Below are 19,127 nucleotides of genomic sequence, written 5' to 3' on the forward strand. Positions count from 1 at the left end.
CACATACTCTTTCACTTATATGCACATCTAGAGCAGACGAAATTTATGGATAACTAAAGTGTTAAAACTCACATGAGAAGTTAATATTGCAAACAGTGAAGCTACTAGGTACCTCCAAGAGGAAAGAAGACACAATAGAGGAGGGATTGAAGAGGCTTCGATGATATTGTTAGTTTTTTATTGTTTAAGCCTGCAGATTGTTAAGTGAATATTTCTATTAAAATTATTTAAAATGCTATCATACCTCACATATGAAGAACTCATAAATGCATACATGCAATTACAACATCATGGATACACACACATATAATTAAATTATATATTTTATGTATGTTATTTCAATATTTTTCTAAAAATTAAAGTAAAATTTTTAGTAAATTGTTTAAAATATTCTTTGGGTTGAAAAGCATCAAATGTCGAACAGGCCTCAGGATTTGACTTCTCACAAATATAGGAGGCTTATTGGCACATGGCTAGTTACTAAATGTCTCTCAAATGTGAATTTCTTCCTTTATAACAAGAGTTAAAGGAATACAGAAACATCTGTCACAGTAAGCAGCTTATAGCAATGGAGTTAAGTACCTTTGCCTGGAGCAGAGGTAAGTTTCTCAAGGAATAAACATAAAACTTGGCCGTATCTGATGGGAACACAGAACACTGCATTTATGTAGTTGGGTTAGGAAGTAACTATTTTCATTTTAAAACAAAACATAGTTGGATTAAACTAAAATGAAGACCTGCTTGAACTCACTGTATGTTGCCCAGACTTCTTGACCTCCTGCCCAGCCATTCTCCATTCCTCAGCCAGAGAGGCTGACCCCTTACTGGAATGGGCCCATCTCCCAAATAACATCACCACCTGAAAGGCCTTTCAAAAACCATCATTCTCACTGCCACGCCCCACACCCACATGGCCCCCGTAGGGCCTGAAGGACTCCAGTGAACTTCCTGTTCACCACTTGAGTCCTGGGCCCATTCTATGTAGACCATTGGGCTACTCTCAATTTGTGACAAGGGCCGTTCTCTTTGAGAAAAAAGTTACATGCCTACTTATCATCACTCTAATAACACATACAAAATAATTTTTGATGATGATTCAGAAATAACCAATAGTTTAGAAAAATAGAAGAAAAGATAAGGAAAAGCTAGTCGTCTGGTACCAAATTAATCAAAAGTTCTACTGTCCTACTACTTGGTACATTGACTAGAGACAGTAATGCTATGTTATGTACTTCTAGAAAGCTATAATAAAGGCTTTTGAATGTTTCAAAGAAATGGAAAATGAGGAAATAAATATGTTTGCCACCATTTGAACATTACACAATTATCAAAACTTCACACAGCACAGCATGAATATGTATGATTTTTTAGGAGTAATTTAAAATAAATGAATGAATAATGGGCCCAGGTTATAGCTCAGTGGTAGAGCACTTGTCAAGCATGTGTAAGTCCCTGGGTTCAATCCTCAGCACCACATGAAAATAAATAAATAAAATAAAGGTATTGTGCCACCTACAATTAAAAAATGTATTAAAAAATAAAATAAAACAAATGAATGAATAACAAATTAGAAATAAGAATAACATTTCTTATTTCCCTTACAAAAGAAAATAAAATACAAAAAGCATTACAAAATTATACACAAAAGTATAATCATAAACCCACCAGTAGTAAAATTATAATCATCTTCAGAAAGCCAAAAAAAAAAAAAGCTTTGATACAACCAGTGGGGGTGTGGAGAGGGGGGAGACAAAGATAAAAGCTGAGACTACATAATAATTTTAAATGTATTTAGGATGAGAACAAATGAATAAGAAAAATTAGGAGTAGGTAATTAGGCAGTAATATTTATAAGATTTTCAACATTAACAATTAAACATAGACAAAAACTATGTTCCTTATGTAACACAGTTGAATAAAGTATGTCACATCAAATTCACTAAGGAACAGGTTTGGGGGTGTAACTCAATGGGCGAGCTTGCTTAGTACTGTGAAAGGCTCTGGGTTCCATTTGCAGTAGTCAAAAAAAAAAAGATTTGCTAAGAAAGAGTAATTCAGAGAGGAAATGATACATGTACAGTATCAAAGAAAATCTCACATCTGGCAATTGTGAAAACAGTGGCCATCACGCTGAAAATATTCCCCTACTCAGGACGTTTCTCAGAGCGCCTCTCATATCCCAATTCCTCAGATTGTAGATAAAGGGATTCAGCATGAGGGTGACCAGAGTGTAGAACACAGACACAATGACATCTTGTCTTTACTGCTATTGGATGAGGGGAAAAAGTAGAGTGCAAGAACTGCTCCATAGTATAAAGAAACTACTGCTAGATGAGAACCACCTGTGGACAAGGCTTTGTAGATTCCCTTGACTGAGGGTCTTCTCAGGATGGTGGCCGCAATGTGGCCAGAAGAGACCAGAATGCATACAAATTGTGCAGAAATGGCCACAGTTCCTACAGTGAGGATGACCAATTCATTGATGGTGGTAACAGAGCTGGACAGCTTAATCAAGGCAGCAAGCGGAAGTGGTGGAGAGTGTTGTCTCTAAGGAAAGAAAGATGGGCTAGCAGGAGGGTGTGCACAAGGGCACCAGCAAAGGACAAGACCCAGGACATAATTACTAGCAGCAAACAAAAGGCTCTGACTCAAGATGGTGGTGTAGTGGAAGGGATGACAGATGGCCACATACCTGTCATAGGCCCTTGAGGTCAGAAGGAAGCTGTCAACACCTCTGAATAATAATTTTTTTTTTAAATCCTGGCAAATGCACCCAGAACAGGAGATAAATTTATTTTGCATCAGCATATTCATAAGCATTTTTGGAGCCATAACTGAGAAGAAAGAGATGTCAGTGAGGGCTAAATGGCTGAGAAACATGGAGGTGTGGAGGCGAGAGTCCAGCCTGATGAGCAGGATGATGAGCAGGTTCCCCAGCACCGTGGTCAGGTACATGCCCAGGAACAGGGCATAGAATATGCCTTGCTCCTCGGGCTGGATGGGGAGGAGGAACTCAGACACACTGCTCTGATTATCCTTCCTCGTGCTCTTCTTGTTAACTTTTTCTACACACAGAAAAGAGATGGAATGTGAAAGAATCATAAATCATTTTGACTATTATGTAATAAAAACATGGCTTTAAACTAGTCAGTAAGTGCATTCCAAAACTTGAATATCTCATGTTTTTTGCCACACCTGTGGACTAATGATATTTTAGAAAAAGGATGTGATGTGTATACCTAGGAAGACATAACATCTTTAAAAAAGAATCCATGAAACATCCAAAGGAGCATTGCTGCACCCCTCCCCTGACTCAGGCAATGGCAAGGCCCTACTGAGGTGGATGGCGCAAGGCGTCCATCCTCTGGAGGAGCGCAGTATGTTTCTGGGAATGGGCTGATTTGTTTTTGTATTCCTTTAATAAGTATAGTTGCGATTTCTCATATGACCATTAAGTATGAAGGAAAAAACATGACTTTCCCAATTAATGCAACTACTTCTAAAGAATAGATCTGTTTGCTCTAAATGCAATGATTCAGCTGTGGAGTGTAAATTGTTAATGTCTAATGAAAAACTCCCTGTATTCCTGTCAAGGAAGTTTTTGAGAAATTAAATTAAAATCTAGAGAAGAAAAATAAATGTTAAGAAGACAGATTAGTGCTTGGTACTGGGCAACTTGTTCTTGTTCCTGTGCACAATGGTTTGTGCTCTTACTCTTGTTTGATTAAAATTAATAACAAGCCAACCACTTGCCGTAACCATGGCACCGGTTCCAGTCAGTAAGTCAAGAAAGAATAGTCAAGGTATAGGCCAATAGTTTGGGACATTTCTAACTATTATTAAAAGTTAACTAAGCAGAAACAGCTCAAAGCAAAACACGAACTGAAAGTACAAATGCTTGCTTATGCATAAGCCAAGATACATTCTTCTATTCTAATTGTAGCTACGTAATATTTTGTTTCTTTGAATAATGATTCCTGTTTTGTAACCACAAAGTACTGTGAGCCTGCCAAAATGAAAAGTATATATGATCAGCTTCACAAGTAAAGATTGGGATCAACACCTTCACTTTGGTGTCTGTGTTGTTTCTCCACCCCTCTTTCGCCGACTCCTCACCATCTGTTCGTCTCCTGAGACCCCCTGTTGGAGCTGGTCTCCGACAGAGCATGATGTCAGGCCAAATCAACTCAAGGACTCATGATGGAGATCTGAGATTAGGAACAAGGTGGAAGGGCAGATCAGTAACCAATTAATAGAAAAATGAGTGGACGATCTCTAATGATTTGTTGACTTCTCTGTCTTAACCATCTCCTTGCCTCTGAAATACACTTTGGCTAATGCTTTAATTCCAGGAACCAGATCAAATGCAGAGAGTCAAGTGGGAAACTTTCAATCTGTAAGATTTCAGCATGTACAGAGGTAGTGGAAATATCCTATGGACAGATTTAAGGGCGTAAACATGAGTCAGTAACAAAATATCAAATGGCATACCTTGTCATACACCCATCAGTTCTTTCTTAAAGAAAATTCTTTCCCATTCAACACATTCAATCTTTCAACGCCCTTTCTACAGGAATTTCCAAGGAACACAGAGGAAAAGTAGGTTTCTCTTTCAAATTCCCATTTTGGTTGCAACTTGAAATAGATCATTTTTATTCAAGTCCTTTGAACAACAGTAAATACTTGCCATTTCAAGTTAGACCGAGGATCTGCCAGAGAACAGACACTGTAAATGTCTATCTAGCATAAGGAAATAATAACTTCTCCATTTTTTCTCTTCTTAACCTAGTTTTTACGCTGAAATTTTTTAACTGATATATTTCTTGCCATGATCCTAAGATTTCTTACCTTATAATCATCAATCCTCTCTCTTTCTTCAAGTCAATTGGACTTACACATACCCACATGAACAATTATAAAGAAATAAGGACAGAGAACATGATGTCTGTCTGTTAAACAATAGAATCCATGTTCTATACAAAGACCTATTCAATCTGACCATCTATAGGAGAGCTAGAGATTTAAGTAAATAACATAAAAATTTTTAAAATAGCTTGCAGTTTACTGGGTCAAGATCAGATTATAGCAAGACAGGAGGGTCAGCAGGAATCAAAATTAGAGGTAATTACAGCAGTTTAAATGCAAAGCAATATTTGTCTACACCTGGATTATGGCAATGAAGATGAATAAAATTCCAGAGATTAAGTATAAAATTTGGAAGATATCACAAGATCTAATGAAGTTTGAAGATAGACAAATAAAAAGTTTTCCAAAATCCTCTCAAAATGAAATATAAATCAATTTCAGATAAATAATTCTATACAGATATTTGATTTTGTCCTATCTTTTCAAAATTTGATTAGATACTCAGCTGGAGATAAATTACCCTTCAGGGAACCATCTGTCAGGTTTCAGTGTGAGGAGGTATAGCGTCTAGGAATCAGAAGCACACACTGGATACACACACACATATAGCACAGAAACACAAACAATGATATTACCAAATGTAAATTCCATTCCTGTTGTGATTGGGCCGCTCATATGATGAGCACAGACACCTTCAGCTAATAGCCACAAGAATGTTCTTGCATTTTTCTCTAGCAGACACCGAATGCAGTAAAGCAAGTGGAGTCTCTAAGGGGCTTAAATTTCCAAAGCAACAGGAAACCGAGTTATCAGTTCAGAATCAAACTATATACACACATACACACACACACACACACACACACACACACACCTGTTCACAGCTTAACTATGGGGAGGTCATGGGACGCCATACCTCTATCTCCATCTCCAAATTAGAGGGGAAAAAGCAGATACACTTGCTTTATTGCTTTCTCTTCCCTTGGGAGAAGACCTAGATATTGCAGCAGGCCTAAGGGATTTAACTCTTGGAAGAATGCTGAGATTAAGGGCAAGACAGCTACTGAAAACCTGGTGATGCACAAGGCTTTTTGCCTTCCCAGTTTACCTTGGGGAAAACGCAAGTCAAAGTGCATCATAAACCAGGGTAAAGGTTGAGCATGATAATCCAAGGATCTTGGTGATGAACTCCATACTACTTAAAAAGCACCAGAAACCCTCTAATACCTTCATTCTCTGACTAAAAGAGTGAAGAAGAATATATGTCATGGTCACCACTGGACCCTGAGGAATGGAATAGAATTTCTATGAACCTAACTTTTGGTGGAAAACTATCACGTCATCATTAGATTGCGGCAACATTCTTACAATAACATAAAATGATCACTCAATATACACATTCTACTAATTACCTTACAAAAACTGATCTCAAATCCATTAAGTACATTGCCAGTTCCATTTCCTCCTGGTAGAAAATGAATGTCATGTGCTCATTGTTCAAGGTGAAGATCTATGAATATTTATAAATATTATTATTCAGATTTCCAGTTTTCCCAGCACCATTTGTTGAGGAGACTATCTTTTTTCCCAATACATGTTTATGGCACCTTTGTCTAGGATGAAATAACTGTATTTATGTGGGTTTGTCTCTGTGTTTTCTATTCAGCACCATTGGTCTTCATGTCTGTTTTGGTACCATACCATGCCATTTTTGTTACTATAGCTCTGTTATGTAATTTAAGGTCTAGTATTGTGAGGCCTCCTGTTTCACATTTCTTGCTAAGGATTGATTTGGCTATTCTGGGTCTCTTATTTTTCCAAATGAATTTCATGACTGCTTCTTCTATTTCTATGACGAATGTCATCAGAATCTTAATAGGAATTGCATTAAATCCATATAGCACTTTTGGAAGTATGGCCATTTTGACAATATTAATTCTGCCTCTCCAAGAACCTGGGAGATCTTTCCATCTTCTGAGGTCTTCTTCAATTTCTTTCTTTAGTGTTCTGTAGTTTTCATTGTAGAGGTTTTTCAACTCTTTTGTTAGACTGCTTTCCCAATTTTTTTGAGACTTTTGTAAATGGGATAGTTTTCCTAATTTCTTTTTGATTCAATGACTATGCCAGTGATCGTTCTCTTTCTTCTCTCCTCCTCTTCCCCCACCTCCTCCTCCTTCATCTTTATCTTCATCTTCATCTTCTTCTTCTTCCTCTTCTTCTTCATCTTCATCTTCATCTTCATCTTTTTCTTCTTCCTCTCTCTCTCTCTCTCTCTCTCTCTCTTCAGTGTGAGGATATAATAAGTTACCTATCTGAAAACAAAGACAAGAGCATCAAATCAGTTAAAAATTTGATCTTGGATTTACCGCCTCCATAACTGAGAAAATAAATTTATGTTGTTTAAGCAAACCAGTGTATGGTGTATTGCTCTCAAACCAAGAAAATGGAGTTATGTATGTACATTTGTACAAGTATATATTTTAGATATGCATATACATAGCAATAAATTGAAAATAATCAATAGAATAAAATAATTAAATTCTGCCTGGTTCTTTCTTCCTGCAGAGAGACAGGAAGATAGTATGTGGATAACTCAAAAGTAGATTCAAATGAAGCTTTTTTCAAAGTAAACATTTGTTAATGGAAGTTAATATTCATAGATAAAAATGAGCATGCAGGAAATGCACAAGTTCATGAATTATGACAATAGAAATACACTATGTAAATATCAGCTGGATAATGAAATAATCCTCCAGATTGTTCCTCCTAGTCATTTCTTCTGAATGTAAATCTTATTCTACTACCACAATTACTCTTGGCTGATTTTTACCTCATAAAATGAAATGCAAACAAAGTCTGTATTCTTTTTATATTTTAAACCGTTTTATATAATTTCATGTAAGTATGTGCTCAGATACCAATGAACCAGTCCATCCAATTGGGGAAATACATATCAATACACAAAATATCGGCTTCCAATCACTCCTGCAAGGTAGGCGGGCCTGCGACCCACCGGCAGAAGAGGAGCAGTCGCCTGCTGAGAGGCTGAGCCGCCCCCTCCCCCTGCGCCGGCATAGTAGAGGGAACTGGGACCAAAGACAGAGCAGGCCCAGCGGCCTGCTGAGGGGCAGAGCCGCCCCCCACCCCCCTCGCCTGCCAGGTAGGGGAAGGGTGACCACCGACAGAAAAGGCCCAGTGGCCCAGGGCGGGACAGAGCTTCCAATCACTCCTGCAAGGTAGGCGGGCCTGCGACCCACCGGCAGAAGAGGAGCAGTCGCCTGCTGAGAGGTTGAGCCGCCCCCTCCCCCTGCGCCGGCATAGTAGAGGGAACTGGGACCAAAGACAGAGCAGGCCCAGCGGCCTGCTGAGGGGCAGAGCCGCCCCCCACCCCCCTCGCCTGCCAGGTAGGGGAAGGGTGACCACCGACAGAAAAGGCCCAGTGGCCCAGGGCGGGACAGAGCTTCCAATCACTCCTGCAAGGTAGGCGGGCCTGCGACCCACTGGCAGAAGAGGAGCAGCCGCCCGCTGAGAGGCTGAGCCGCCCCCTCCCCCTGCGCCAGCATAGTAGAGGGAACTGGGACCAAACACAGAGCAGGCCCAGCGGCCTGCTGAGGGGCAGAGCCGCCCCCCACCCCCCTCGCCTGCCAGGTAGGGGAAGGGTGACCACCGACAGAAAAGGCCCAGTGGCCCGCAGCGGGACAGAGCTTCCAATCACTCCTGCAAGGTAGGCGGGCCTGCGACCCACCGGCAGAAGAGGAGCAGCGGCCTGCTGGGAGGCAGAGCCGCCCCCTCCCCCCCGCGCCTGCAAGGTAGTCGGAACTGAGACCACCATCAGAACAGGTCAGACCTGCAACCGAGAGACAGAACAGGCCCAGTGGCCTGAGGAAGGGTAGAGCTGCCCCCCCCCCACGCCTGCAAAGTAGGCGGACCTGCGACCCACTGGCAGTACAGCCCCAGAGGCCTGCAGAGGGGCAGTGCCGCTGCCTGCGCCTGCAAAGTAGGCAGAACTGCGACCACCGACAGAACAAGCCTAGCGGCCCGCAGAGGGACAGAGCCGCCGCCCGCGCCTGCAAGGACGGCGGACCTGCTACCGACTGGCAGAGCAGGCCCAGCGGCCTGCCGGCGTGGTAGGCACATTGCCCCAATTGGCGGAGGGGCAGAGCCGCCGCCCGTGCCTGCGAGGGAGACTTTGCAACTATACAAGACCAATATAAATATATAGGGGGAAAATTCAATAGCACAACAGTTTCACCAAGAAGAAAGGAACGCGAACAGTATGAAGAGACAAGGAAAGAAAGGACCACAAGCATTGCAGGTCAACTCAACTTTAGAAGAGGTAATAGCTGCAGCTGATGGAATGTCAGATAAAGAATTCAGGATATACATGCTTCAGATGATCTGGAGTCTCAAGGAAGACATCAGACAGCAAAATCAGACAATGAAAGATCACTTCAACAATGAATTACATAAACAAATCCAAGAAGCAAAAGATCAACTATACAGGGAAATAGAGGTTATAAAAAACAAACAAACAGAAATCCTAGAAATGCAGGAAGCAATAAGCCAACTTAAAAACTCAATTGAGAATACTACCAGCAGAGTAGAACACTTAGAAGACAGAACATCAGACAATGAAGATAAAGTATATCAACTTGAAAAGAACATAGACAGCTCAGCAAGACTGTTAAGAAACCATGAGCAGAACATCCAAGAAATATGGGATAACATCAAGAGACCAAATTTAAGAGTCATTGGGATACAGGAAGGAACAGAGTTTCAAACCAAAGGAATGAGCAATCTATTCAATGAAATAATTCGAGAAAACTTCCCAGATTTGAAGAATGAGACAGAACCCCAAATCCTAGAAGCCTACAGGACGCCGAATGTGCAAAATCATAAGAGACCCACACCTAGACACATTATAATGAAGATGCCCAACATACAGAACAAGGAGAGAATTTTAAAAGCTACAAGAGAAAGGAAGCAGATCACATTTAGGGGTAAGCCAATCAGGATAACAGCTGATCTTTCAACACAGACTCTGAAAGCTAGAAGATCCTGGAATAACATATTTCAAACACTGAAAGAAAATGGGTTCCAACCAAGAATTGTGTTTCCAGCGAAATTAAGCTTCAGGATGGAAGATGAAATTAAAACCTTCCACGATAAACAAAAGTTAAAAGAATTTGCAGCTAGAAAACCATCTCTTCAAAACATCCTTGGCAAAACATTACAGGAAGAGGAAATGGAAAATAACAATGAAAACCAACAGTGGGAGGTAGGACACTAAAGGGGGGAAAATAATCAAAGTGGAAAACAAACCATGTTTAGTAACATAAATAAACAAATATGGCTGGAAGAACAACCCATATCTCAATAATAACCCTAAATGTTAATGGCTTAAACTCACCAATTAAGAGACACAGGCTAGTAGAATGGATCACAAAACAAGACCCAACAATATGCTGCCTACAGGAGACGCATTTGATAGGAAAAGACATACATAGGCTGAAGGTGAAAGGTTGGGAAAAATCATATCACTCATATGGACTTCGGAAACAAGCAGGAGTATCCATACTCATATCAAATAAAATAGATTTTAAGCCAAAGTTAATCAAAAGGGATAAAGAGGGACACTACATACTGCTCAAGGGAACCATACACCAACAAGACATAACAATCATAAATATATATGCCCCAAACAATGGTGCAGCTATGTTCATCAAACAAACTCTTCTCAAGTTCAAGAGTCTAATAGACCACCATACAATAATCATGGGAGACTTCAACACACCTCTCTCACCACTGGACAGATCTTCCAAACAAAAGTTGAATAAGGAAACTATAGAACTCAATAACACAATTAATAACCTAGATTTAATTGACATATATAGAATATACCACCCAACATCAAACAGTTACACTTTTTTCTCAGCAGCACATGGATCCTTCTCAAAAATAGATCATATATTATGTCACAGGGAAACTCTTAGACAATACAAAGGAGTAGAGATAATACCATGCATCCTATCTGATCATAATGGAATGGAACTGAAAATCAACGATAAAAGAAGGAAGGAAAAAGAATATATCACTTGGAGAATGAACAATAGGTTACTGAATGATCAATGGGTTATAGAAGACATCAAGGAGGAAATTAAAAAATTCTTAGAGATTAATGAAAACACAGACACAACATATCGGAATCTATGGGACACATTGAAAGCAGTTCTAAGAGGAAAATTCATTGCTTGGAGTTCATTCCTTAAAAAAAGAAAAAACCAACAAATAAATGATCTCATACTTCATCTCAAAATCCTAGAAAAAGAAGAGCAAAACAACAGCAAAAGAAGTAGAAGGCAAGAAATAATTAAAATCAGAGCTGAAATCAATGAAATCGAAACAAAAGAAACAATTGAAAAAATTGACAAAACTAAAAGTTGGTTCTTTGAAAAAATAAACAAAATCGACAGACCCTTAGCCATGCTAGCGAAGAGAAGAAGAGAGAGAACTCAAATCACTAACATACGGGATGAAAGAGGCAATATCACAACAGACACTTCAGAAATACAGAAGATAATCAAAAATTATTTTGAATCCTTATACTCCAATAAATTAGAAGATAGTGAAGGCATAGATAAATTTCTTAAGTCATATGATCTGCCCAGATTGAGTCAGGAGGATATAGACAACCTAAACAGACCAATATCAATTGAGGAAATAGAAGAAACCATCAAAAGACTACCAACTAAGAAAAGCCCAGGACCGGATGGGTATACAGCAGAGTTTTACAAAACCTTTAAAGAGGAACTAATACCAATACTTTTCAAGCTACTTCGGGAAATAGAAAAAGAGGGAGAACTTCCAAATTCATTCTACGAGGCCAACATCACCCTGATACCTAAACCAGACAAAGACACTTCAAAGAAAGAAAACTACAGACCAATATCTCTAATGAACCTAGATGCAAAAATCCTCAATAAAATTCTGGCCACTCGGATACAAAGGCACATCAAAAAAATTGTGCACCATGATCAAGTAGGATTCATCCCTGGGATGCAAGGCTGGTTCAATATAAGGAAATCAATAAATGTTATTCACCACATCAATAGACTTAAAAATAAGAACCATATGATCATCTCGATAGATGCGGAAAAAGCATTCGACAAAGTACAGCATCCCTTTATGTTCAAAACTCTAGAAAAACTAGGGATAACAGGAACATACCTCAATATTGTAAAAGCAATCTATGCTAAGCCTCAGGCTAGCATCATTCTGAATGGAGAAAAATTGAAGGCATTCCCTCTAAAATCTGGAACAAGACAGGGATGCCCTCTCTCACCACTTCTGTTCAACATAGTTCTCGAAACACTGGCCAGAGCAATTAGACAGACGAAAGAAATTAAAGGCATCAAAATAGGAAAAGAAGAACTTAAATTATCACTATTTGCAGATGACATGATTCTATACCTAGCAGACCCAAAAGGGTCTACAAAGAAACTATTAGAGCTAATAAATGAATTCAGCAAAGTGGCAGGATATAAAATCAACACGCATAAATCAAAGGCATTCCTGTATATCAGCGACAAATCCTCTGAAATGGAAATGAGGACAACCACTCCATTCACAATATCTTCAAAAAAAATAAAATACTTGGGAATCAACCTAACAAAAGAGGTGAAAGACTTATACAATGAAAACTACAGAACCCTAAAGAGAGAAATAGAAGAAGATCTTAGAAGATGGAAAAATATACCCTGTTCATGGATAGGCAGAACTAACATCATCAAAATGGCGATATTACCAAAAGTTCTCTATAGGTTTAATGCAATGCCAATCAAAATCCCAACGGCATTTCTTGTAGAAATAGAGAAAGCAATCATGAAATTCATATGGAAAAATAAAAGACCCAAAATAGCAAAAACAATGCTAAGCAGGAAGTGTGAATCAGGCGGTATAGCGATACCAGACTTCAAACTATATTACAGAGCAATAGTAACAAAAACAGCATGGTACTGGTACCAAAACAGGCGGGTGGACCAATGGTACAGAATAGAGGACACAGAAACCAATCCACAAAACTACAACTATCTTATATTTGATAAAGGGTCTAAAAGCATGCAATGGAGGAAGGATAGCATCTTCAACAAATGGTGCTGGGAAAACTGGAAATCCATATGCAACAAAATGAAACTGAATCCCTTTCTCTCGCCATGCACAAAAGTTAATTCAAAATGGATCAAGGAGCTTGATATCAAATCAGAGACGCGCCGTCTGATAGAAGAAAAAGTTGGCTACGATCTACAGTCGGTGGGGTCGGGCTCCAAATTCCTCAATAGGACACCCATAGCACAAAAGTTAATAACTAGAATCAACAAATGGGACTTACTCAAACTAAAAAGTTTTTTCTCAGCAAAAGATACAATAAGAGAGGTAAATAGAGAGCCTACATCCTGGGAACAAATCTTTACTCCTCACACCTCAGATAGAGCCCTAATATCCAGAGTATACAAAGAGCTCAAAAAATTAGACAATAAGAGAACAAACAACCCAATCAACAAATGGGCCAAGGACCTGAACAGACACTTCTCAGAGGAGGACATACAGTCAATCAACAAGTACATGAAAAAATGCTCACCATCTCTAGCAGTCAGAGAAATGCAAATCAAAACCACCCTAAGATACCATCTCACTCCAGTTAGATTGGCAGCCATTATGAAGTCAAACAACAACAAGTGCTGGCGAGGATGTGGGGAAAAGGGTACACTTGTACATTGCTGGTGGGACTGCAAATTGGTGCAGCCAATTTGGAAAGCAGTATGGAGATTTCTTGGAAAGCTGGGAATGGAGCCACCATTTGACCCAGCTATTCCCCTTCTCGGTCTATTCCCTAAAGACCTAAAAAGAGCATGCTACAGGGACACTGCTACATCGATGTTCATAGCAGCACAATTCACAATAGCTAGACTGTGGAACCAACCTAGATGCCCTTCAATGGATGAATGGATAAAAAAAATGTGGCATTTATACACAATGGAGTATTACTCTGCATTAAAAAATGACAAAATCATAGAATTTACAGGGAAATGGATGGCATTAGAGCAGATTATGCTAAGTGAAGCTAGCCAATCCCTAAAAAACAAATGTCAAATGTCTTCTTTGATATAAGGAGAGTAGCTAAGAACAGAGTAGGGTCGAAGAGCATGAGAAGAAGATTAACATTAAACAGGGATGAGAGGTGGGAGGGAAAGGGAGAGAGAAGGGAAAATGCATGGAAATGGAAGGAGACCCTCAGAGGTATACAAAAGTACATACAAGAGGAAGTGAGGGGAAGGGGAAAAATAATACAAGGGGGACAAACGAATGTCAGTAAAGGGGGCAGAGAGAGAAGAGGGGAGGGGAGGGGAGGGGAGGGGAGGGGGGATAGTAGAGGATAGGAAAGACAGCAGAATACAACAGACACTAGTATGGCAATATGTAAATCAATGGATGTGTAACTGATGTGATTCTGCAATCTGTATATGGGGTAAAAATGGGAGCTCATAACCCACTTGAATCAAATTGTGAAATATGATATATCAAGAACTATGTAATGTTTTGAACAGCCAACAATAAAAAATTTAAAAAAAAAAAAAAAAAAAAAAAAAAAAAATACACAAAATATCGACATCACTTCAGAAAGTTTTGTTGAGCTCCTTCTCAGCCAATATCATCCAGAAGCACCAGCAATTTTACTGCTTTAACAATACATTAATGCATTAAAGTTGGGGGGGGGTCTGTGGCTCTGGTACTGGATGTAGAATTTGTACTGGAGCCAGCACTAGCTCCATAGCTAGTACTATACTGATGCCAGGCGTGGTTCTAGTTTGAAACTACAGTTTCAGTTGACATGAAATCATTTAATTTCAATCCAGTAGACTAACAGCAGATCTCTCAACAGAAATCCTACAGGCCAAGAGGACATGGAATGACATTTTGAGTCCTGAGAGAAATAACTGTCAAGTAAGATTACTATACACAGCAAGGTTATGCTTGAGAAATAAAGTTGAAATAAAGACATGTGAAAATAAGCAAAAATTGAGGAAATTCATACCCAACCAAAGAACCCTAGAAAAATGCTTGAGGGAATACTATACTCAGAACTAGAAGAAAGAAGTATAAAAAAGTATAAATCCCACAAGAGGAGTAGACACAGAAAACAGTAATAGAAAATAATCAAACATTATCAATGCAGTAAACCATCAAACAGTAAGAGTGGAAAAATGAACAAAGCATATTCAAAACAACTGCAAGAAAATCAACAAAATGACAGGCAAAAAATCCATACATTTTAACAATAACTCTGAATGTAAGTGCTCTTAATTCTTAAATTAAAATTTTCACAGTGGCTGAATAAATTTTAAAAACAGACTCAATAATGTGCTGACAATAAAAAAGTCACTTTACCAGTAAAGACACACTCAGAGTAAATGGGAAATATGGAAAATAATAATCTAAGCCAATAGAAAACTAAAGCAAGCAGGAGTATTTTGTCATATATATAACAAAACAGATTTTAAGACAAAAAAATAAGGGACATGAATACATAATGATCAAGGGATCAACAGATCTATATACAGCAAATGTCAGAGCACCCATTTTTATAAAAAAAAAAAAAAAAAAAAAAAAAACACTATTAGACCTTAAGAGAAAGATAGGCTCCAATAAAACAATAGTGATCTACCTCATTATCACTAATGGGTAAACCATCCAGACTTTAAAAAAATCTACAAAGAAACATGATAATATATCTATACTATAGATCTATAATCCTTTTCACACACATAAAATAAGACACTTATTATGCTAAAGAACAGATTTTATTCTCCATTTTCCCCAAACACTAAAAATAGCACAACACACGATATAAATTAACATATGCAATAATTATCCCACAAATAGCTCTTTTAAGTCCTTAAAAACTTATACTTTTAAATGACCTTTATTAATAAAATTATCAATGAACAAACAAAGAGTCACTTCAAAAAAAATCTTACTGTATAAGACCTCAACACTTAGGACTTTTGTAAAGAAGATTCTTGATTTGCCTCTCTCTGTCTGAGCCAGAGCAAAGAGTCTCAAGTTCCTTTTTACTTAAGGTAACACTGACTGCTAGGTTCCTAGTTTGAGAGGATTAAATTTAATATTGCAACTTTCACCATAGAGCCCACATTTAAACAGCATTTCAAGTGGAAGGAGTATGAGAAAAAAAATCAAATTTTGCTGCAGATCAAAATTATTCTATGAGATGCAGAGATGGCAACCACTTGCCATGCGCTCAGCAAGGTTCAATAAAAGTACAGTGGGTAGACTTTACAAACATTCACATGCAGGAGGTGATCAGAGACAAGCTGAGGAGACAAGATGATGTCTGGGACAATAGTCCTTGGAAAGAGTAGAGATCTCAAGATGCATAAAGGATTTCATGTTAAATCACCATATGCTCGTCTGATTTTAAACTGGCTATATCAATAATCACCTGAAAGGGCTTCCCAATTCTGGGTGTCTTTTAAGTACAATTTCAAACATTCTAAAAAAAAAATTTCCTTCTGCATCCATCAGCTTTTGGTGAGTGAACTCGGCTGACTCCCTGCCTGGTCACACAGAGCTGAGAACAGACCCATGGCTTTGGTTGGAGCAGCTGCGGGAGCTAAATTTGTTCCCATTGATTTCTTCAAATATGGAAGCTCTTTCTGCCATGGTGAAGTAAGAGATTAGTGTCACTCGGCTCGTTTTTCATTCCAATGATAACGACTTACTCTGTGAATTTCCATTTACATCAACCACAGACTTATCCATCCAGAAGGGCACATCTGCAGGCAAGGGCTCCCCTTCGGTGATCTTTCCTTAGGGCTACATCACTGTCCCTCCCCCTTTGCTTCTGTCAGGCAGGTGCCCAGGGTCCCTCCTCCGTCCCTCATGCTTTGTGTTCTTTGATGCGGTGAGCTCAGAGTGACACCTTGTCAATCAGGAGAGGGACTTCCGGGGATCTCAATGACAACCTGCCCGTTGAGCATCATGGAAGCCACCAGTAGAGGTAGGGGAAGTTGATCGCAGCCGCGAGGCCAGGTGGAAAAAGATAAGCAGTGTGCGGTCAGCCCCTTGCACAAGACCCCACAGGAGCCGGCAACCGGGCCCTACAGAGCCGCGGCCATATAGAGACTGGAGCTCCCACCGCCCGCCAGCCTGCTGTCCCTGTGCCCCGTCCTCCAGGGCCTCCGCCCCCGCCCTGGCCTGCTTGCTGGGCACTCAGGGAACCTGGGAGGCGGCAGTGAGGCCAGCAGGCGGCCACTGGGCAGCCATCCTTGGGTCACATTAGGGGAGCGCCTCTGCAAGCCGCCATCTGGTCAGATCTGGCAGATCAAACCATCTTAACAATCATTTACAGAATCTTCCATCCAACAGCTTCAGAATAGACCATAGGTTAGGCCACAAAATAGGAATTAACAAATTTTTTTTAAATGAAGTCATGTCCTGGGTCTTTTCTAGTCACAATGTAGAACTAGAAGTCAACAGCAGGACAACCTTGAGAAATTATATCAACATATTGCCATGAACAACACACTTTTGAACAAGTAATGTGGGTCATTGAGGAAGTGGAAAATTTTCTTGAGAGAAATGAATGTGAAAAAGGAACATACCCGAACTTGCAGAAGCTCACATTACACTAAAGAGCTATAGTAATAAAAACAGCACGGTATTGTCATCAAAGCAGACATGACAACCAATGGCATAGGAGACACAGAGACAAACTCACATGTATACAGCCATCTCAAACTTGACAAAAGTGCCAAAAATAGCTGGGGTTGTGACTCAGTAGTAGAGCTCTTCCTAGCACATGTGAGGCACTGGGTTCAAGTCTCAGCACCACATATAAATAAATGAATGAAATAAAAGTCCATCAACAACTAAAAAAATTATAAATGCCAAAAATATGCATTGGAGAAATGATAGCCCTTTTTTAATGAATGGTGCCAGGGAAACTGGATTTCCATATGTCAAAAAATGAAACTAGATTCCTATCTCTCACTCTGCACAAAGTCAACTCAAAGTGGATCAAAGACTTACAAATTAGACCATAAACTGCAACTGTTGAGAGACAAAAACAACACCCCAACATACTGGAGCAGACACCAAATTCCTTAGCAGGACTCTAAAAGTGCAAGAAATAAAACCAAAGATCAATAAGTGGAATGGCATCATATTAAAAAGCTTCTGCACAGCAAAGGAACACAAACACATAGAGAGAGCCTGTAGAAGGAGAAGATCTTTGCCAGCTACTCCTCCAACAGGGGATTAACATGCAGAACATATAAACAACTCAAAACACTCGACACCAAAACACAAATAACATAATCAAAAAATGAACAAAAGAACTAAACAGACACTTCTCAAAAAAATAAATACATACGGTCAACAAATATGTGTTAATATTTTTTAAAATTATAGGAGACTTGAAAAAAGAAACATATTTGTTGTTAATATTGTTTTCTACATTTGAAAAATCTGTTGCTATGAAAAAGAATACACTGAGTCATGCTGTGATAATAAACACAACTACCAGCTTTGAAGATTAATAAGAGGTTTATTATATGTATGTGCATAAAAATACATGCAATTTAATTACAAAGCCTATAGTTTTAAATTCAGAGTAAAAATGTTGAGTCATGGTATAGATTGTTCAGCGTTAGTCATCTTCCCACATATTAAGATATCATAAATTCCCTGTTTTAAGCAAATTAAGGAGTAATACATATCAAAATATAAAAGCATGATACACAGATTATACAGAAGTATACATACATGATAAATAATTTATATACATAAATTTTTAAATGATAGTGTTGGCATTATAAAAGAGTGGAGAAATGTTGAAATAGTAAAATTAATTTGAGGTCTTTCATTATGCATAAGAAAAAATATTTAAAGGAATTTTTACCTCACACTACAGTAAAAATAATCAACTCCTTTATTTCAAAGATTTCCAGGGACTAAAGATAAAGTTTAAATTTTTTACTTAAAAACATGGCACACTATTCATTAGGTACATAGGCTAAGGGAGTGCTTTTGTTAAAAAAAAAATCGCACATATATTTGGTTAAACAATAGTTCAAATCACATTATTTTACTAGCTAATGCCAGAACAATATTCTTTTGAGATGGAAATCTCAAAGTGATATAATCACCGAGTCTTGTTGAATTGTTACCAAAGCAGATACTATTTA

The 19,127-nt window shown here is 38.8% G+C and overlaps 1 pseudogene; it reads right to left on the reverse strand.

The window, feature by feature from the left end:
- Nucleotides 1–2,125: 2,125 nt before the first annotated feature.
- LOC114092960 (olfactory receptor 1J21-like) lies at nucleotides 2,126–4,168 on the reverse strand (annotated as a pseudogene).
- Between the last annotated feature and the right edge of the window lie 14,959 nt (nucleotides 4,169–19,127).

Source organism: Marmota flaviventris, chromosome 13, assembly GCF_047511675.1.
Source record: "Marmota flaviventris isolate mMarFla1 chromosome 13, mMarFla1.hap1, whole genome shotgun sequence".
Classification (NCBI taxonomy): Eukaryota; Metazoa; Chordata; class Mammalia; order Rodentia; family Sciuridae; genus Marmota; species Marmota flaviventris.